This window comes from Lissotriton vulgaris, chromosome 5, assembly GCF_964263255.1.
Source record: "Lissotriton vulgaris chromosome 5, aLisVul1.2, whole genome shotgun sequence".
Taxonomy (NCBI): Eukaryota; Metazoa; Chordata; class Amphibia; order Caudata; family Salamandridae; genus Lissotriton; species Lissotriton vulgaris.
The window spans coordinates 832,598,667-832,620,892 of NC_141693.1; positions in this window are offsets into that span (position 1 = coordinate 832,598,667).

Below are 22,226 nucleotides of genomic sequence, written 5' to 3' on the forward strand. Positions count from 1 at the left end.
TTCTTGTTTCCAAATGCACATCTATTAAAACCAAGACATGTCAGATAAGGAAACCTTATCCTACACAGAAGAGTACATCGCGAAACTAATAGAAGATCAAAACTCTTCCAGTTTTCTCCTGGGCTCTGAGAGAACAACCTCTGATGTAACGCTAAATGAAAAATTGATCAAATTAGAGCGCTTGGAAAAGAAATTGATTTGTTCCAGACTCCATGGACATGTGCTCACAAAATATCTGGCCTCAAATATAATTCCAAAGGGATTACAAGTAAGAAACGAGCCAGGCATTTTTATTGATGTACCTAAATTCAGAGAAGGCTTCAGCTTTGTGGGCAATAACTGCTCTAGGCACTGGATGGTGCTAGGGGTGGAAACGGCCATAGACTACGTCAAGAAACTTACACAGGAGATTGCTGATTTGAAAAAGGAAATATTAGAGGACGGAGCCCTTGCAAATGCCAAAGAGGCACTAGAAAAAGCTGAAAAAACACTAGCGGAGTTCAACACAGTGACCCTAAATAGGAAATTGAACAAACTCAGCAAGGATATCCGTGCATACGACAAGAAAGTCACTTATCCATACTTGGTTGACGAATATTACCAACAAGACGACCAAGGTTTCTACACCAACAGAGGCAGGCAAGCACCGAGGAGGTTCGCAACATTCTCGGATTCCTCTGTAGGTAGCGGATCTGACTGTGAACAAGAAGGAGCATCAACTAGCAGGCAAGCATTGGATGCCCAACAACAACCTTTTTTAGACCAAGGCTACCGTCAATCCAACCGAGGCGGAATTGCCCAGCGAGGTTGGACACCGAGAAGAACATGGAACAAGTCGAAAGGAGCCCCGAGAGGGAACACGAGAGTGAGATTTTACCAGCCGGAGGTGCATGGGGAAATCTCAACCCGCAAGCAAACTTACAGATGGTAACAGAGCACGAAGAAAGAAGATCAGAACTAAGAGAAAACACACAGCGGGTGGATGTCAACAATCCTCGCATGGATCAAGCTATCACAGTCCCTGCACCATCGTTACAAACAGCAGGATCTGAGTCTACAGTGTATGAGGGGATACAGAATAATCTTGAACAACAAGGGGATGCCCTTCCACCAGATGATTGCATCATAAATCTTTCTAATCATCAGATGTCCCCTGCAGAAAGAAGTGTTCTGAACAAAGGCCTCACGTTTGTACCGAGTAATCGACCGGATGCCTTCACTACAAAATTGGAATTGCAGAAGTTCTTCCGTAAAGTGAGGCTACAATACCACTTTGGAAGAAATGTTTACACGCCAAAAATGACTGCCACACCATTTAAACCACCATCGACCTTCACTCCGGGTTCATATTGTATGAGCCAACGGATCTTGGCATTTGAGCAAATTGTAATGCAAGAGGTAATGACGAGTATTGAAGAGAGGCAATACGTACGATATAACCTTACGAAGGAAGAGACTCTTGCACTTAAAGAACTTAGCAATAACCCTGCTATCATTGTCAAACCAGCAGAAAAAGGTGGTGCAATTGTGCTACAAAACAAAGAGGATTATGTGGCCGAAATTAAGAGCCAATTATCTGTGAAGGAGAGCTACCAGCCAATATCCAGGGACCCGACCAGCAACATAAAGGCATTGATTGAAACCCTGACAGAGGACGGTGTCAACAAAGGCTTCCTAAGTACATCAGAAAGAGACTTCTTGATTAAAAAGGATCCCCGGATCCCCACAATATATACCTTGCCAAAGGTGCATAAGAGATTGAATAACCCTCCCGGAAGACCAATAATTTCAGGTTGTGGTTCTGTACTAGAACCCATAAATCAATTCATTGATTATTTCCTGCAACCGCTGGTACCTGAAACCAAATCCTATGTGCGGGACTCTATGCACATAATCCAACTCCTGGAAGGACAACCATATGACGAGGCTACACAGTTTATGGTCACACTCGATGTCTCCTCGCTATACACATCGATACCACAAGACAATGCAATCACGGGCATCCAGGCGATATTTGAAAAACGGCCAGCTCCTCACTGGATACCAACCTCCTTCCTAATTGAACTGCTAGAAATTGCAATGAAGCGGAACTATTTTGTATTCCAGCAACAGTTCTACCTTCAATGTAAAGGGGTAGCGATGGGAGCTACGTATGCTCCGAGCCTGGCGAATCTCTATATGGACCAGTATGAGGAACGCCATCTGTACACAGAAGACAACCCATTCATTGACTCTATCTCGATATGGAAACGTTATATCGACGATGTGATAATGATTTGGACTGGATCTGAAGCTTACCTCAAAGATTTCTTTCTCTGGCTCAACACAAGAAGTAAGGATATACAATTCACCATGAATTATGACAAGAAGAGCATTGCCTTTTTGGATCTTGTTTTCAAATCGGAAGAGGGTGTAGTAATCTGTGATCTATACAGGAAACCTATGGAGAAAAACACCCTATTGAAATATGACTCACACCACCCACGCAATCTACGAGATAACCTGCCATTTGGTCAGTACCTACGCATTAGACGCAACTGCACGAAAAGAACTGACTTCTTTAAGGAATGCGAGACTCTAACTAAACGCTTACGGGAACGTGGTTACCCGTTAGGTCTCCTGAAACGTGCCAAAAAAAGAGCGTGGTACTGCCCGAGAGAGGAACTCTTGACCCCAAAAGATAAAGGCTCAGACTCGGTTGGTTTGGTTTGTGTTACCACTTTCCATTCCAAAAGTAATGTGATTAAAAAGACAATAAAGAAATACTGGAATCTGGTTGCCTCGGAACTGAATACTGAAACAACCCCATTATTTGCCTTCAAGAGAGGGAGAAATATAAAGGACAATGTTGTAAAAGCCTTTTTAGAACCACCCAAACCAGTGACTCTCAGAGACCAGCTAGGTTTACCACCTATAAAAGGACATGTCAGGTGTGGTACCTGCAAAGCGTGTTCCATGTGCATGGATGGTCCATCCTTCATCTACAACAACAAGACCTATAGCCTGCCCACCCTGACCAACTGCAACACTGCCAACGTCATCTACATCATCGTTTGCCCATGTAATAAACCATATGTTGGACAGACAACGCAAAAAGTGAAAACACGTATTTTGCAACACATGAGCCGGATTCGTTGCAAAGTACAGGGTGCACCTATGGTAGAACACTTTCTGAGTAATAACCATGATCCTACAAGCATGCGCTGGCGCATTCTGGAGAAAATCAATATGAATCCAAGAGGTGGTTCATTGACCACCACACTGAACAGAAAAGAATGTAAATGGATCCATATTTTAAACTCTGTAAGCCAGGGACTAAATGAACATGAGGAAATTAGCAAACAGATGGCGCTACTGTAAACACCGGACATCAATTACTGATCCATATGAAATAACCTAGATTATCTTTACTGTTTTATTCTAGGATAGACATGGATTGTAAATTTGCATACCATGCTGTCTGTAATTACTTCCACTAATCTTATTAATGCATCTTTTTGTATGGCTCTATTTGTATGGCGCATAGGATTATCTGCATTGTATCCTCATAAATCAACAAGATGAATGTTTGGTAAAACATGCATATCCCTGCTCATCTGACATTATTTTCCCATGAATATGAGAGCCCTTTCAAAAAATGCCGATTCTTTTCCATTTTGGAACCCTTCGTGACCGCGCGCAGCGCTACTAAGGAGTCTAATCGTTGCCTAACAACGGACGATCACTGTGAGCATGCGCTACCAATGCGTCCATTTGTTGCTCAGCAACGGACGTTCACTGCGTCCTCGAGGCGAAAGGCCTTCCGCCTTCCTCGCTGACGCCTTACCTGATTGGCCAATCTCGTTCCAGCTCCACGTTGCCTGGAAACGAGTACATTTACCGCCCTGAGACAAGCTGCTTAGTACGAGCGTTTTCACCCAGAGAGCTCGGTTCTGGCTTTCACGGTTGGATCGCTTTTTCCACATCACGGAAGCACTGACGATGATGTCTGTATATTGAGGGTAAGTCCAGACGGCATTTCCTGACTGCCCTTTCCAGTTTAAGTAATAATTCACTGTTTTTAGAATATCACGCAGGCACTCCGGCTAAGAAACCTAATCACCCTGGCAATTAATGGTATGTTGGAGCGCTCGGCATGCCCTTGCCAGCGCACTTACTATATTGTTTCTTTCCAATTACGGATGCCCACCATTGATTCTAATAAGGACTCCCTCCAAACCACCCGGGGAGCATTTTTGATAAAAGCTATAATTAATAGGCTATTTCACATGTGCACTGTTTAGGGCAGACTAACTTATTCTGTCACTTAGGCACTTAAAACTATGAGTTTACTGAATCCCACACCATTTGGTCCTAAAATCCCATTTAAATACTTTGTTCCAGGTTGACCAACGGGCTACCTTCTGGATTACATTAATTGTTGAACATCTCCCATGTAAGTAACCTGGAGATACTCTCGTCATTTATGACGGTCTTTGCAATGCATCTCTCTGATACAGGTTTCCCTTTTTTTCCAGCCCCCCTTTGTCTTGATAAAGACCCGCCGCGACCACCAACTGGGGCGCAACCAGGGTCGAAACGTCGACGCTTTTCCTTTTGGCCAAGATAATTCCAGGAATATGGACAATAATTCCTTGCTTTCCTTGGAACTTTTACTAGGATGAAACTGGCCACAAAACGATAAAAGAACATATCGTGCTACTCTTCCCCCTTTCCCCTTCTCCTTTTTTGTAAAGTGTATTGATTCAACGTCCTTGTATATAAGTGTCACTACGTATTTCACTTTTGTCACTGGATTCACTACAGTCACTGCACTTATGTTTGATAACAATATAGTGGAATGAAGTAATTCCAATTTATTGGTTCATTGGTTTTTGTTTTTAATATATATAAAAACTTTGGATATCAGAGAGTTTTTGCTTGTTTGTGTTTTAGAGCTGTCTGCAGCCTAACCCAAAGAGATTGCACAATACCCGACAGAACCACTTTTTTGTCAATAGAATATAAAATAAAGCAGCAAATTTAAAGTACATGTACAAGAGCTCTCAAATAACCCTTGGGAAGAACTCACTTACGAGGTGTAATTCAAAGAGGTCTTTGTGGATCTCCTTTTTATATGCTTTAAGGCGGTGAGAAGTCTATGGTAACGTCATCTCACGCCACCCCATGCCACTTATCCTACCTACGTCACTTACGGCCTGGTCCGTGCTTTTCCCATCCATACATTCAAGTGCAGCCCTTTCCTGTAACTGCGGCACGTATATGCTCTAGACTAAAGGTCATGCCTCGTAGACTGGAAGTGTGTCATAAATTTGCTTTGGGCAGCAGAAAAGAAGTGTTTATTGTGCAAAGGGATTTTATTTATATGTGTATGTACCAATCTGTACGTCCTGTTGCCACATCCATCACTCCAGCTTGGCGTATCTGCAGTGAGAAGTTCCCCTTTTCTCATGCACAATCTTAGGATGTGGCCCATTATGTGTTGAAATAATAGGGGGGGATGTTGAACCTTAACGTTCATGAACTTAGCACACCAGTAGGGTGGGGGCTTAACTGGAGCGAGAAACCTCGCGGTCGGTGGAGCTGAATAAAATCTTGATCAGACATGCCTTCTCTGCTTGCTTAACAGAAAATTGCAGTACTCTGGCCAGTCTAACCAAGGCCTATAATTTTTAACAGAAGGGCCTACACAGGGGTTCATACTGGCTAAGTGATAAGAATGTCCCAGGGTATGTATATGGTAAAATCGTTCCCTCTCTCATACCAAGACCACTGAAATAGCGCAAGGGCTACATGAGGGTTCAATAACTCCCAAATCCAACATTTTCTGGACTTCTGTCCTGATACAGTCCCCAACATGATCAGGTTGCCTGTGAATCTTACTTTTAACAGGCAGACTGTCCCCAGTGTCCACTTCATGAGTGCACCAGGTGTCTGCCTTGGAGTCAGAGAGAACATATGTCTAAACTGACTGAGCACTTGTCTGCAATCAGTTTGCTGCTGAGCAGTGAGGCTGCCTTCCAAGGCTACACCATCCAATGACCAATCATCAGTGTTCTGTGAGAGCAGGTCAGGAAGAGGGTCACTCTCCTCCTCCTGCCCCTCATCAGTAGCCATGAGCAAGCCCAGGCCTGTCCTGTCAACATATGGTTTCAGTCTGTTGACATGAAGCACCCTATGTGGGTTCCTGGGAGTTCCTAGGTCCACCAAATAGGTAAACTCTCCCTTCTGTTCAACAATAGTGTGGGGTCCACTCCACTTGTCTCTGAGAGCTGCTGGGGCCACAGGCTCCAACACCCACACTTTCTGTCCTGGCTGGTAAACAGTCAGTACAGTCTTTTGGTCATGCCAGGCTTTCTGTAATTCCTGGCTAGCCTCAAGGTTTTTAGTTGCCTTTTTCATATACTCAGCCATCCTGGAGCGGAGACCAAGTACATAGTCCACTATGCCCTGTTTAGGGGGTTTGAGAGGTAACTCCCATCACTCCTACACCGCCACAATGGGCCTCTTACAGGATGCCCAAACAGAAGTTCAAAAGGGTTGTAGCTAACCCCCTTCTGAGGAACCTCCCTGTATGCAAACAAAAGGCAGGGTAGCAGGATGTCCCATCTCTGCCTAAGCTTTTCTGGGAGACCCTTAATCATACCCTTTAAGGTTTTGTTGAATCTTTCAACTAAACCATTGCCTTGTGGGTGATAGGGTGTGGTGAATTTGTAATTCACTCCACACTCCTTCCAAATGGCAGTCAAGTAGCTAGACATAAAGTTTGCATCTCTGTCAGATACTACCTCCTTAGGGAAACCCACTCTTGAGAAAACTCCCAAGAGGGCTCTTGCCACAACAGGTGCTGTAGTGGTCATAAGGGGAATTGCCTTTGGGTACCTAGTGAAATTGTCCACCACCACTAGGATAAACCTGTGCCCAGGTGCAGTCTGAGGATCCATTTGTCCAACAATGTCAATCCCCACTCTCTCAAATAGAACCCCCACCACAGGTAGTGGTATCAAGGGGGCCTTTGTGGTGCCACCTGCCTTACCACTGGCTTGACAGGTTACACAGGAGTGACAAAACTCCCTTGCGTCTTCAGAAATGTGAGGCCAGTGAAAGTGAGGGACAATTCTGTCCCATGTCTTGTTCTGGCCCAAGTTTCCTGCTAAAGGAATATCATGGGCTAGTGTCAATAGGAAGCCCCTGAACTTCAAAGGTATAACCAACCTACTGGCTGCACCAGGCTTGGGATCTCTACTCTCTGAATACAAGAGTTCATCATCCCAATAAATCTTATGGGTGCCACTAGCATTCCCAGCAGCCTCAGCAGCAGCTTGCTGTCTGAGGGGATCAAGAGAAGGGCAGCTCAGCTGCTCCTGCCTCAGATCTACCCTGAATGGCCCCCTGATCCCAAGAACTCAACCTGATCAGGCTCAATCTCCTCTTGGACAGTTCCTTCTTCAGGAGCACAATCACCTACCTCAAGAAACGTATCATCACTCTGAGTCAGGGGGAAGGCACTGTGTAGGAAGGTGGATACCTGACTATGGTTACCCCAGATTTTTTTGCCTTGTGTTTAGCTGGTTTTCGACTTAGTTGGCCTGGTTCCCTGCTAATCAGGGAGCCCAGGCTATCTGCTCTCTCTGTAAAATGGATTCCATGTACCCTAGGTGCATAACTAAATTGGCTTGGGTCACCTTATCAGCCCCTGTACAGTGCACTGTAGGTGCCCAGGGCACAGGTGCATCCAAGGCCTACCAGGGGCTGCAGCATATCTTTTGCCACCCCTGGCTGGCTATCCAAAATTGACACAACTGGCTGATCACCCAGCTTGGGCAAGGTGGTGTAATCACCCCTTACTTAGATATAGTATGCCTATATCTAAACCTATCTGGACACATATATACCTAAAAGTCACTCCTTTGGCAGGCCTTAACAATCCTGGAGGCAGAGTGCTTGGTTTTTTGTGAGATGGTGCTCTAGCATGAGCTGAGCCTGTCTGCAGCGGTTGGGACCAATTCCCTAAGCTGTTCCGGGATAATGCCATACCATGTACTATTAAGTGCATTATAATCCTTGCGGTTATATGTTAACTTTGGTTTGGCTTCATCAAAACATGTCGTGTAAGGTGTCATACGATTTGGAATACTAGCATTCCACCCCTCTAGAGGGAGACGACATGTTACTTTGCTAAAACGCGGTTGATTTTAAAAGGAGCCTCAGCACCACAAAATGGATGCTTCTGCCACAGACACGGGTCTGACCTCCTGCTGCTGACCGAAACTCAGCCAAGGAGGCCTGGACAAAGGGTTTCCTGTCACAGGGAGGTGTCACACCACCCCAGACAGGAGATAGTGGATTGTAGCAGGGAGGTTTGAAAGAAACCAGACACTGCCTGGGGAGCACAAGGCTTCCCCTTGCATAATCCGGTCAAACCGGTTCTGGGGCTCACCAGCCCCAGTCCCAGCGTGACCCTGGACAAAGGGAAAGGGGTGTAACCATCCCCTTCCTGGGTCCCAACCATAGGAGGGACCTAGCAGGTAATCCAGCCCCCTAGATTGGTATAAGAATGGGAGCAGTGCCAAAGCACTCAGATTATCCTGACTGAAACTTATGAAACGAAACTCTGGACCCTTCGACATCCTACTCGACGTAGAAGACTGAAGAATCTCCTTTGTGGTCAAGGAGTGACCACCCTGTGCAAACAGGCACCATCCAGCACCTCGACGTTTGCTTTGTTGCAGTTCCCGCCGGAACTCGAGCGACAGAGTCCGACAAGACCAAGTGAGCCTGACTTCTAACAGCCCGATCCACAGTCCCTGCAGAGCTGAGACCCATGGAGGCGACCGGAAGCGTGGGGCCCGCTATCTTGAAAAGACCACGAGACGCTGACCGTGCAGCCCACGAGTGACCCTCGAAGCTGTACATCGGGGTTTGAGAAGCCCCAGCCCTGAGCCAGTCTTGCACTGAAGCTCACCCCTCTACACTCACCAAGTGCTGCGTGGGGCCCTTCTGCATCTTTTGGCTCAACACGTTTGCCCGGTCACTTGCCCGTTGGCTTGTGTACAAAACCTAACTTGTGATTCTGGTTGCTCCAGACTTGCACTCGCTCCTCTGAAAAGGAGCACCCGTTCTGACCCTCCTGGTCCGAGGGAGAAGCAATCTTCCAGTCCTGCATGGATTGCTTTTGCCAAGTGTTGTTTGCTCCAATACTGAAGCCGACACCGCCAACGGCGAGAGCCTTCGTGGGACAGCTCGTGATCCACTCCTGGACATCGCAGATGCCCTAGAGTCCACATGGCAGCGGAGAGAAGCTCCTCGACAACCACCTGATTGCGCCCGACATTGCCTGGTACCGTCCTGGTTCCACCCTGGTCACTGCTGACTGACCCAGACTCTGTCCCCTCTGCTTTCAGGTACTCTACAACTCCGATCCACCCTTGGATCACACCGGACACTTCTCCTTCACGACGCCTGCAGCATCTTCAGCTTCAAGCACCATCAACCAGCGTGACAAAACCCAACACTACTTCGCCCCTGTGCACCCGCTTCCTGTGGGTGAGGTAACTCATCAACGCCGGTGTTCCCACACTGGTACACGCCTCTAGTGTATGTGTCTAAAGTTTCATCTTGCTAGGTTAAGCGGAAGTCTCCTTAAACTATAACTTTATAACTTTTACGCACCATTGACTTTGCATTGGTGCATGCCTGTGCTTTAGGCGCTGCACCCGAATCCCGCGGGCTTTTCCCGACTTCAGCATTGCTAGTCCCGACTGCTCCCAGCAATTCCCTAGGCCCTAGGCCTAACCACTGTTCAATTGGTATCTCTCATACCACTGTTTTTAATATATGGTTTGAGTGGCCACCCGCCCTCATCCATAATTGTGCAACTTTGTATGTTTAACTGTGCTTTTTTTTAAACGCTTGTGCCTCTAGACTCATAAAGATTATAGAGGATTATTCTAGTAATAAATACATATATTTTTATAATATATAACTTGTGTGGTGTCCTTTCATTTGATATTACAGGATTGTGGTTGGTAAAACAGCTCGCTTAACACGACCTCTTGAGTTTAGCCTTTAAGGCTGCTTAGTCCATGCTACCCTTAGGATAGCTTGTCTATAAGGTTGACTTACAACCAGACACCATAAGGGATTGTTTGGACTGATACAAGGTGGTTCCAGAATTGGAAACATCATATATCAGGCCAACTTCTCACACACTGCCTTAACCCTACTGCTCCTTGTCTTGGAAGGCACCTGGTCCATTATTCCAGAATAAAGGGCCTGTTAAGTGTTAGACGATTTAAGCTGTGACCAAGTCACAGCAAACACATGTGCGGAGATCCCTAACATTTCTGCATGGGTCCTAAACTCCGCTTCAGACCAGGCTGAAGTCTCTAAATCATTACCAAGCAAGCATTCTACAGGGAGGTCTGGACTTACCACAACTTTCATAAGGCTAGTTACGACTCCCCAGGAGAAACTGCCAGGGCATGGTTGGTCCTGACATTGCTAGCGTTGGTCACTTGGTAAAGTTCACCGAGTATGATTTCTCCAGGGTCCACAAGGTCTTGTGTCACCATAGTCACACTTGCCCCAGTGTCCCTGTAGGCCAAAGTCTCTTTTCCATTTATCAAATGCTGTTGTCTGTACTTGCCCAAGTTACTGGGACTCACAGAGGAGGACATATCTATGCCTCCATCACAGATCAAGACAGCCTGAGTTGCACCCTGACTAGGCCAGAGCCCATCTCAGTTCCCAGGGTTAACCATACTACACCCTTCTGTTGCGTACCACCACCTGGAGTGGAACTAGGGGAAACAGTTGCCTTAGGGGAAATGGTGGCTGGAGTTGCATCCTTCTTGGTGCAATCACTAATCCAATGGCTATTATGTTTACAGATTTTACACCATGGTTTCTTTTGGCCTTTTCCTTTCTTAGAAAATTGGGAATCCCCACCAGTAGAAGATTTTTGGGGATCTTGTGAAGACTACTGGTCTTTACCCTTCTCCCCACCCTTATTAGGATCGTGCTTCTTCTGGTCACCACCTTGTTTCTGCACCTTCTGCTTCACCCTGGTTCTGACCCATTTGTCTGCTTTCTTTCCCAATTCTTGGGGAGAGGTCAGATCAGAGTCTACCAGGTGCTGATGCAACAGCTGACTCTGACAGTTATTAAGGATCTGCTCCCTCATGATCAAGTTATACAATCCTGTATAATCACACATTTTACTGCCCAGTAACCAGCCCTCCAGAGCCTTAGTAGCACAATCTACAAAGTCAACCCAGTCCCGAGTCTGTGCCTTTTGGGTATCTCTGAACTGTATCCTATACTGCTCAGTGATTAGGCCAAATCCATCTATAAGTGCACTCTTCACGACTTTGTGATTATCAGCATCCTCTTCTCTGACAGTGAGGAGCTTATCTCTACCTTTGTATGCGAAGGAGAGCCACAAGATTGCTGCCCACTGCTCCTGGGGTACCTTCTGTACTTTGCAGGCCCTCTCCAGTGCTGTTATCCATTAGTGGATGTCATCCCCACTCTTGTAGGGAGGGACAATCTTGCTTATGTTTTTATGGTCATAAGACCTATCCCTGCCTCTAGGGATATTGCTGCCACCATGGGACTCTAGTCCCATCTTTTTTCTTGCTCTTTCAAGCTCTAGGGACTCCCTTTCTAAGGCTATTCTTTGTCTCCTTATCTTCAGTTGTGCTTCTTCAAACCTCAACTGGTTCTCTCTCTTTTCTTAGGAGGAGGCCCTCATATGAAAAGAGACAAGAGACCCTATGGAAGTGCCAGAATGGTTAGACTCCACTGAAGGAGATCTTGGCCTTCTAGGCACACCCTCAACTCGTCCTGGGGGAACAAAGAGAGGGTCCTGCTGGCCTTCTTCATCTCCAGTTTGAGCTGCATTCTCCAGGTCTAGGTCATTGTCACCTCCCTGGTCAACTTCAGAGTCCGAGTCCTGTGGATTGGTACTACTGGCCTCTTTCCCTTCTGTTGCTTCCACCCCACTGCCTACCCTTTCAGGCTCTAAAGCCTTTCTCTGGTCATCAAGCATCAACACCTCTCTGAGATGTTGGGTGGTTGCATTTTTTGGTGTCTTCAATTTCCTCATAGTACACAGACCCCATAACTCTTGCAAAGGGAATGTGTCATACTTGGATGTGTGTAACCTAATGACATCTGGCAGGGATCCACTGATTCCTGGCCTTGAAGACATAACTAGTGAGTTGTGGTGTATGCACTACCTACTCTAGTTGGGTACCTACTAAACCTCTCTTGAGTTGTAGAAAGGGTGTGCTTAAGCCCTTGACACACAACTCTATGATCAGTACAAATTACTGTATTTAAGCTTGTATTATATGTACCTCTGGTACCTTTAGTGCTTTTCAAATGATCACACACTTGAGATTATCTGGTAAAACAATGGCAAACTGGAATCCCACACGCTGCACACCAATATGAGAAGTTGGCCTGGCATATGCTGTCCACTATTCTAGTGGGCACCTTGCACCAGTCCAAACGACCCTTATTGATGGTAGGTTTAAAGACAACCTATATAGGAAGCTATCCTAGTGGTAGCTGTGGAGAGCAGCCTTCAGGCTAAGACTTGAAGGAATGTAAAGCAGCTTGTTTTACCAGTCTATAATCTCATGAATGACCAAATGAAAGGAGAACCACACCAGGTATATATATATATAAAATATATGTATTTATTCCCTCTAGTCTCTTTATGAGGATAGAGGCAAAAGTACATCTAGTAAACTTATTTACAACACAGTAAATTAGCACAATATATGATTAGCCCTAGGGGCGTCACAAACCATATACTAAGAAAGAGGTATAAGAACCATGACTGACATAGTTACAAGGCATAGAGCCTTTAGAACCGCTGGGGCCACCAGGAACCACCCAAGGTATGGACACAGGGGACCCACGGGGGACGTGTGCAGTGTCTAAACACAGCCACAAATCACCGTTAACTTCTATGGGGAAAGTTGCGGTTGGAAAATTACAGATAAAGGACACTTAGAAGAGGACTTGGAGCAAACCCCTTTAGAACCAGGCAGTTCTAGAGTCAATACCCATGGGAGCATCAGAGTACTCTAGTTACCTCACCCAGGGAAGCCGGGTGCATAGGTGTCTTTTGGTGTCGGGTTTCGTCATCGTTTTCAATGGAGATCTGCTGCAAAGTGCTGCTGTCGACAAAGTCAAAAGTGTCCGGGTGGATCCAAGGGTGGATCAAAGATCTGAAGAACATGAAAGCAGAGGGGACAGAGTCTGGGTCACTAGCCAGTGACCAGGAAGGCGATGAGAAGATGCCAACCAATGTCGGGGGATTTCAGGTGAAGAAGGTGAAGCTTGACTCTTAAGCCACGAGGGCCAGTAGGCATCTAGGATGACCAGGAGCTGGATTTGAGCTGTCCCACGAAGGATGTCGAGTCCTGCGGTGTCGGTTTTCGATTGGACCCAACAAGCCTTGGCAACAGCAACCCATGCAGAAAGCAAAGGTTGGCTTCGGTGCAGACCAGCAAGGTATGAGGGACTCACCCTTTGGGGGGATTCAGAGCACTTCTGGAGCAACCAGGAAAGCCCAAGAAACAGAAGAGTTACCTTCCTGGGGACCCACCAGTCAACGGACCAGGGATTGCGAAGGAGCCTCGGGGTGAAATGCTAGAAGCAGGCCCACGGAACACTTGTGGAGTATAGGCCCACAATCTTTAGTGCAAATGGTGCTCGGGCTTGGACTACAAGTAGCCCAATGCACAACTTCGGGAAAGCTCGGGAAGTCAATGCACTTGCAAATGTGCACAGTGTCCAGGGGTTCCGGTTCCACGTCACTTGTGAGGGCTGTGGGTCTCAGCTTTGCTGGGATCTCATGTCGGCCTTGGAGAAGACTGGAAGTCTGGGTTCTGTGCCACAAATCCTTCGGGATCAGGCGGGAGCCTTGTAAATGCAGACCAGCAATATGCTTCTTTGGTGCTTGTTTGAACAGGGGAGTCACTCCTTGACCCCAAGGGAGATTCTTCTGTCTTCTAGTCGAAATAGAATGTCGAAGTTTCAGGATATATGTTGCAGAGTTTCGTCTAGGGTAATCTAAAGTCGTAAGGACTGGATTCCTATACTTATACTAAGTTTAAGGGTTGGACTTACTCTAGGGTCTTCCCTATGGGAGGACCCTAGGGTGGGGGTGGCTACACCCCTTTCCCTTTGTCCAGTTTTGCGCCAGAGCAGGGGCTGAGTGCCCCTGCAACCGGTTTGAACTGGGATATGCACAGGGACACCACGTGTGCCCCCAGCACTGTCTGAAAAGCATTCTCTGAATGCTCCCACCCAGCCCCAGTACACTAAAGTCTATCTGGGAGGTGGTTACACCTCCCTGTGACAGGAAACCTATTGTCCAGGCCTCCCCTGTCGGAGTTTCGTCCAGCAGCAGGAGGTCAGACTTGTGTCTGTGGCTGCAGCACCCATTTTGTGATGCTTGGGCTCTTTTAAACTATTACCGGTTAGGTAAGTGTGTACATGTCTTCTCCATCTAGAAGGGTAAAATTCTACCCCCACCGCCAGAACTGGTGGGGGGTAGGATTCCAAAGTGTTTGACACCAAACATGACATGTTTCCAGGCAGCCATTCTAAAGTTAGCACTAACTGCGAGGTTTTAATGCACTTAAGAGTATATTGTCTGGCTGCATCACAGAGCAGCTACAGAGAAGTTATTCCAAAAGCTGCAGAGGGGGCTCGTGCATGGGTACCCTCTCACACAAAACCAAGCACTCTGCCTTTAAGATTGTAAAGGCCTGCCACAGGAGTGACTTATAGGTTTATATGTGTCAGTGATATAAGGTAGATATAGGTAACCTATATCTTAGTAAAGTGTGCATGCACCACCTTACCCAGGCTGCAGTAGCAGACCTGTGGTGCCATTTTGGAAGGTTTCCCAGGGGTGGCATAATAAATGCTTCTGCCCCTGGTAGGCCTCTGGGGTACCTATGCCCTTAGTACCTAAGGTACCATATACTAGGGACTCACAAGTGTAACCCAGTAACCAATCTGGAGTGTACCTAATGTACATGCAATCAATTTAGAGAAGAAGCACAATAGGCTGGGGTCCTGGTTAGCAGGGCCTAGCCAGACTAAAGGCGAAAAACAGTGAAACACCAGCAAAAAGTGGGGGTAACCATAGTAAGCAGATCCTACTCTCCTACAGGTTTTTCATCTTCCTGTTTGGTTTTCACGACCACCTCACCTACTACCTCACACACACCAGGGTCTTTCACATAACTCGGCGAAGCATCTCCCATACCAGTGTTGCCACTTACCACACCGTCTACAATTGCAAAAGCTTCCCTTAAATGTGGATTTTTAGTCAACAATTTTTCTTGAACCCTCACACTTTTTATACACTACCAATTGATATCTTATAAGAGAGTACGTCAACAGATCAATTTAAATATGCGCCTGGGTTTATAAACCAGCTATATAATTTCCAATACTTTCATACTTCCCCTGTGCTCTGGAAAAAAACTTTGGCGCTCCAACATCACATTAATCCTTGCTTCAAAATGTTTTTCCAACATTAGAACTGACATGTCACAAACATCATCAGCATCGCACTCTGCATTTCCTATAGTAATAGTTTCCAGACTATCATAAATATTACATCCCTCCACTTCTAAATTGTGGAGCAAAACTGCTTGTTCCCTGGTGTTGTTAACTTTTCTCCACCAATAGCAAATAGAAATGAACCAAACAGGTTCTTCCACCTTTTTCAATATATTATTGTTTCGCCTTTATCCAATAGAAAAACAGGGAGAGAATGTATTTTTGTTGAAGCCATGGTGACTGTACACCAGTTTTACTCTAAAAAACAAGAGGATGCTGCAAAATGCATAAAAGTACGATGAAAAAGATAATGTGCTATATGGTAGTGGACACCCAACCCAGAGGTATATCACTCACCACGTCAACCCTCTGGTGGTTTAATGTTAATTGCAAAGAATCTTCACTTACCAATGCTTACCACCATGCAGTTAAACAACTTACAATGGTCAAATACAATAAGGTGTACCAATCACAGTTGTTTCCTTCTCCCTCACATGGTGACTGCAACCTTGCAGTGAATGCTTGGCAGGCAAGGTGTGCCAACCACCACAAGTTTCTTCTTCCAAAAACTGGTGACCACAACCTTGTGATGATCGGCCAAACAAGGTGTGCCAATCACCGTTGTATCCTTCTCACAAGAGTTGTGGGTATAACTGCTGAAACTGCTATCCTTGGGATGAATTCCACCCTTCAAAACAATGCTGACGCCACAGAAAATGGAATTGGTAGAGATTGTCAGTGAAACATCTAAGTTCCCATATAAATACACCAGCAATTGGCCAATCCTGTAAAATGGCCACCCCAGCGTTGTTCTTTGCAGTTTTCTACAGGGAAATGGGCTTGTATAGATAATGTGGTATTTGTCAAAGAATGAGCATGCTTGCACATAAACAGCTCTGACATCAGCAGAGAGTACCACAAGCACCACCTCAAGTGCACTGCATCTCACAAGCATAAGCCCATAAACCACTGGTATGTTGACTATTCCTCCTTACGTTCTTTATCCCATGTACTCCAAAAATTGCCAGGCAGGTTCCACAAATATCCCGTACAGTTACACACCAATGCTGGGGTCAGGTGCCTTAATCCTCTGCACATACATAGTAATATGGAATCTTACCCCATGGTTCACAATGCGCAATGGATTCAGGAGATGTTGGTGCCACAAAATGCCTGTCTCCTCTCAGGCGCTCGTCGCCAGTATTATGATTTCCAAAACACACCAGTATATGTCCTAAGTAATAAAAAAAATGTATTTTCAAACAGCATCAACCATGGGAGCAGCTTCAATCTCCAGCTCTCCCACTTCAACTGACAACTTTAGAATCATACTAAGTGGTCATTCTAAGATGACCTATGATAACTGGAATCTTCCACCCCCTAATATTCGAGAGACATTGGAACAATAACCCAAAGAGGGTGATCAAAATATCCCGCTCAGCCCTCAAACTTGAGTACGAAAATTGGTGGAATCATTCCAACACTGTTTGAGTTCCATAGCAGGATATCCTAATCCTGAAAGCAAAAGTGAGAATGCTAGTAGATGTAGTTCTGATGCAGCCTCCCCTCCAATTACTCCACAAGTGGTAATTGCCTCCCAACCTGGGAACATTGTACCATGTGCTGGATATAGATCTTCCATGACATGTCTACCCAAACCTCGAGTAAGGGTGTATAGACGGACTGTATGCAATATGGGAATGCCCATTAGGTATAATGACTATTGTATTGTATTGTAATTGCATTTATAAAGCGTTGAAACGCTTTTTCGGTGAGTAGCTTGCTACTCCGGAACCCAAAAGGATTAGTGGTGGATGAGTACAGTGAAATATGAAATACATTTGAGCTGTGGATATGTTAGTCTGTTATTTGGATTGTGAAGGATAGTGGAAGGACAGAAGAGGGATAGGTTTTCATTTATATAGCGCTTGCTACCCCTGATGATGTGTTGAAGCTCTTTTCAGCAAGTAGCACACTACTGCGGAACCAAAATAGAATTAGTGGTGAATTAGTCTAGGCAAATATGAAATTAATTTGAGCAGTGAACATGTGAGTTTGGTATTTGGATTGAAAAGGAATGGGGAGAGATAGAAGAGAGGAAGAAGGGTCTAGAATTGTTTTTGGGGAGTTCATAGCAGTAGGAGGGGGTTTGGGATGAGTAAAGGGGAGGGGAGAGTCAGAGGGAAGGGTTTACAAAGGATTGTTTGGGAGATCTGAATAGTAAAAGAGGTATGAGATGATGCAAGGAGGGGTAGAGGAGGAAAGAGTCTAGAAAAGGTTATTTCTCACCCTATACCTTTCTCAATATATCGTCTACCTCCACACTCATTCAACCCAAACCATACCACATAGGGTTTGGGATGAATGAGAGTGGAGGTAGAGGATATATTGACAGAGGTATAGGGAAAGAAAAAGGGTAGATCATTGGAAAGAGTAGTAGAATGAGGTTTGAGATGAATCAGAGCATTGAGGTACAGGATATACTGAGAGCAGTATAGCGTGAGAAATAGGGTAGTGCATTGGAGAGAGTAGAAGAATGAGGTTTGAGATATGCCATGGATGAACTTCCTCAAGAAAGGGAGAAGATTTAGTGTTCTGACAGTTAATATAATGTTGAGTTATCCTTTTCTGTAATTAAAATGATATTATTGCGTGCTGTATGAATCATCGTCTTTCTCTGTCCCTTTACCTTTTGTTTGTGCGCGCAAAAAGAACAGAGGAGCTTACTGACAAGCCACTTGCGCCACCGGTGCATCACTTTTAATATGGGAAAAAGTGAGATACCGGCGGCGCAAGGGGCTTGTAAAAAAGCCCCAGAATGTTGAGGTTTGACGACGATGGAGGGATGCTCTAAGAGAACCAGTGGTTCTGGAAGGTTCAATAAAGGGATTGCTCTTACTAAGGCTTGTATGATTGCTAGCCAGGGTCGGATTGGTAACGCGGGTACTCGGGAAATGGCCGAAGGGCTGATAGCCGAGTTTCAGCTGTGGGCTGCTTTTTTGGGCAGCCTGGGGGCTATCTGTGCTGTTAGGATGCTTCCCAGTGGGTGCCCGAGTGGCCTTTCTAGAGACAGATGGGCGGAAGTATCACTCCCTTTCTCTCGCTGGGCCGGGTTATTAATGTATGCTGATTGAGCGGGACCAGGGGGCCTGAGCAGAAGTGGTCTCACTTGCTTCATGTGTGGGTCAGCCAGGGCTTTAAGTGGGCTGGGTCTCAACGGGTCTGAGCACCAGCAGTTTTTAAGCGGGCCTCGAAACGGGTCTCTGTCTGGCTCTGTTTATTGCCCAGGCACAGGCGGCCCATTTTTTTTCCGGACTGCAGTGACAGCCTGGCACAGGGATGTGCGCTGCTCTCACTGTTCATTTCTCACTAGTGGAGAAATTACAGCCTGGCGTCATGCCAGGTGAGCATTGTAGGGGAAGTGAAATCCTTTAAAGAGAGTCATTTTCTCTCTGGATTTCCCTTTTCTTTTATAAACTCTTGAGCAGCAACATTGTTGTGGGGTCACCAGGGCTTTAAGTGGAAGTGTTGTGTTCTATATAGGACCCCGATCAATATTGTGACCTCATGCCCCTATACGGCTATAATCAATAGATATCCCCATAATGGCATAAACGATCAGAGCCATATTTCAGTAACTCGTCTCTGCAGCTCATTACAGTACATGACACAGCAGAAGCCACTTCCTTAGATTCCTAGATAACACACCAAGTTCTTTCAACAGATAAAACCCCCAGCAACCTGGGAAAGCCCCGCTTGCTTTGTTTTGATTAGTAATAGAACTCTAACGGGCACGGTAAGAACGACCAGTTCTTAGGGACATCTTTATTGACGTCTTATGTCCAAAAACTTACGTCAAACAAGGCACCTTTCGGGTATAAATAATACCAACGTTGCCTTAAGCAAACACGATGGTGGTGGTGAATACAGGAGCAGAACAGCTGTCCCTTGCAGAGCCCAGCAGATGCGAGAAGCCCACGGACGCTGCCCCTCCTCCTCCTTGACGCGCTGAGAAAGACGCTGTCTTTTCTCCTGCCGAGAAAATCCAGCTTCGGCGTTTCCAGCCTACCCTTGCGGGTAACTGGAATATCGAGTCCTGAGAGGAGATACCAGACCTCCAACATTCTATTCCAGAGGTACGGTGCTGACTAGACCCTTAGAGAGAATTCTTGAAACAAACACTTGGCAAAACTAACTTAACTTAAACTACTACTTACTTACTCCCTCCCAAGTATTAGGCTTAGGTCAGGTACACTGGGGTAGGCGTAGTTAGAAGCACCAGTTGAGGACGTTAGCCAAATGTATATATGAATGTATATATTTTATTCATTTTAACCATCATATGGATAAGAAACCATATCAATGCTTTTACAGTATTATTTCGCAATACTCCTTTTACTGTACGCACTTTTTATAATAACGAGTCTTGCAATTGTGGCAATTCATTTCTCTTGCATGAGAAGAAAGACTGTTCAATAAATAATACCTTTTTATTGAAAACACCTGTCTCTCTATTCTCTGCATCCAGGTGAAAGTAATTCTGCACAAACTGACTGAGTGAAATAGCTGTCTATTGTTTCAAACAACTCTAGAGATTGACTCTTATTCTGAGGAGCAAAGTTGTCATGTTAATGCGGTTGTTGGAAAACTGAATCCCTTCTTGTCTGAGCCAGGGAAGCTGATCACTTCCTATTCAGTCAAGAAAGTTTCAAGTGACCTCTGAGCTAGCTGGTACAAACCCAATTAAGTCTAACATAATCAGTAGAGACCTAGAAGACCGCACTTCTACGTCTACACTGCTGTTTATGTTATTCCAATCCGCAGGGCCTATAGGGAAAATAGGAACTACACTACATGGCGCCCAACGTTTGGTAAGGCGATAAAACTAATGCAAGACGTTAGAGTAACTCAGTCATGCATTTTCACACAGACCCTTTCTCCCGTAAAATACTCCAATAGACGTCTGGAGTGGGTGAAAGGTTAACATCTGCCCGAACTTAGTAGGAAGAGATTCCTATGTAAAGTTTCTGGTTTATTCAACGTTGAAGGATACAGTGTTCCAAAATATTGTGCACCTAATCTTTGTTTCCTTGAAACCTGATCTGCAACAAAAAACCCTTTTCTGACAGTAAAATGAGTAATGAAGAAAGAGATGCTACTATATTAGCAAATCAACTAATGGAGGACGACACAAGTCTCCTGCAGAATGAACCAAATGCAATTATCATTCCGGTAAACTTAAGAAAAACTATAACGTTAAAACTTATAGAAAACGGACTAACCTCACGAGGTGGTACCGTCATTTTTGTGATAGAGGCACACGAATATCGGCAGACAGAGGTATTCTATTCATGGATAAACTTTCCAGCGGCAAACGCTATAACACACAAATTCCACTATTACAAAATAGAGGATCCACCGGATGAGTACGCTCCTTTCGAGGAGATTGAAATCCCATTAAAATACCAAGAGCACCTGCTCTGGTTTAAAGGCGCCCTAAAACACAATAATCATATTACCAGGCTCGGTCCACTAAGTAGACCAGGAGCAAAGTGGCCGGTTCTAGCCAGCTACACCCCACTTCAGGACATTGAAAAAATGTCTCGCGAAGAGGTGTTAGCACAGCTAAAAACATTAATTAAAATACATAGACAGTTAGTCCAATATGTAATGCTGACTGCAACAGTCCAAACAGCTATTAATGTTCCACAGCTGACCCCTCAACAGGGGAACACAAATAAAATTACACCACAGAACATACAATCATGTCTTGGTAAAACACCCATAAAACGGGAACAAATTCCTTTCTGATTAGTGCAGAAAATTACTCAAATAGAGGCAGTATTTCCGAATACTACCCCTATTTAGAAACACAGAATTCTGACCATCTGCCTTCCAATGGGGGTTGCACCACACGTGGAAGACTGTGACACTTGGGGTACAGTCTTTGCTTCCATTTACACGAAAACATATGGTGTTCCGTCCATGGCGGTGATACCAGATGTGCTAAAACAAATTCAGAATGAATACGGTCCAGAACCTGCTTTAACTCTTGGTATGAAATTACTGAAAGACTTCAAGCAGGTCTCGGCTATATTACTAGCCAACATAAAAGGAGAAGCAGCATCTGTGGAGATGCCAGAAATTGAAAGAAACAGATATAACAGATCAACCAATTGAGCTTGCCAGAATCATAGAAAAATGCTATTAAGAATTAGAGGAGATAGTTTATGTGGGAAAAAACCCCAACTAACCGAAAATCCTGAATTTTTTTTTATTAAAAATAATCAAAATACTGCAAAGAAAAATTGGGATGGAAATAAACAGTCCACTCCCAAGGAAAAAGTTTTCCAGTCAAGCGGAAGGTCTCCTCGACGGAGGGAAAGAACTCCGACTCGAGAACGCCAGTCTCCCCAGAGGGAGCCCTCTGAGAAAAGATATAACCTTAGAAATAGGGATAACTTGAAAAAACCTGATAGATATCTAAGTATTGATACATTTCCTCTCGATCTTTTTCGCAGAAATCAGAAAGAAATGGACGGTCAGACCCAAAGTCCAAAGACAAGGAACCTGCTCAAAGTTAAAAATTACAATTTCCAACAAAGAAGGTAGCCAGTATTAGAGTAATA